Source organism: Cynoglossus semilaevis, chromosome 20 (assembly GCF_000523025.1).
Source record: "Cynoglossus semilaevis isolate Cse_v1.0 chromosome 20, Cse_v1.0, whole genome shotgun sequence".
Taxonomy (NCBI): Eukaryota; Metazoa; Chordata; class Actinopteri; order Pleuronectiformes; family Cynoglossidae; genus Cynoglossus; species Cynoglossus semilaevis.
Window position 1 is genome coordinate 8,455,562 of NC_024326.1, and position 868 is coordinate 8,456,429.

Here is an 868-nt window from a genome sequence, read left to right on the forward strand (position 1 = left end):
GTGACACAGCAGGTGCTCAAACTCCAGAAATGCCTTAAAGAGTAAGAACTGGATTACCACCAACTTTACACTCCTAAACTCAGATAAAACAGAGGTAATTAATAACATCTTATGCTCAATATAGACATGGACTTTATACACCTCCATTCCGCCGGGGGTGGATGAGATTTGGGTATCCCTGCTATTCTTTTGTAATACAAGAGACACATTTACAAAAACAACAAATATTTGCCAATTATTGAAGTTCTTATTTGTTTTTTAAAACATTTAAAATTCAAGAATAGGTAAACATACATATCACATTGCAAGTGTGTAATAGATGGGTTATTTTTTCTTAATCTTTCAAGTAAGACCTGTTATTTTTATTGTTGTGCTTTGTTAGCTCTATAAAAACATAAAAAGCTATTAAGTTTGACTTTAAACACAAAGTATGCTACAAAATGAGAAGATACACAATATATATTTTTTAAATGTACAACAATGATAAAATGCAATTCCGTTGTTGCTTATTCATTTGGTTCAAGGACATATTTTCTATAACTATCACATGACTAAATCCTCATATTTATTACTACCCTGAAAACAAAAGCTTTGTGTGGTTAGCACATTTTTTACCAACTTGTTTTTTTTGTCTTCCATATATCAGTACTGATACTTTTTTTTTGTTAGACAGTATAACAATTTATGAAGTAAACAACTGTTTATTTTTCAGAAAGTGGCTAATTTGTCCCATTTTAATCTAAGTATTTCTGTGAGAACAGCCTCTACTCCTGTGCCTCCACCTGCGTTTTAAACACTATTGAATACAACCAGGATATAGTTACATGTCTTTTTAACATCACCTCAACAAACCTGTTCATCCACCAGC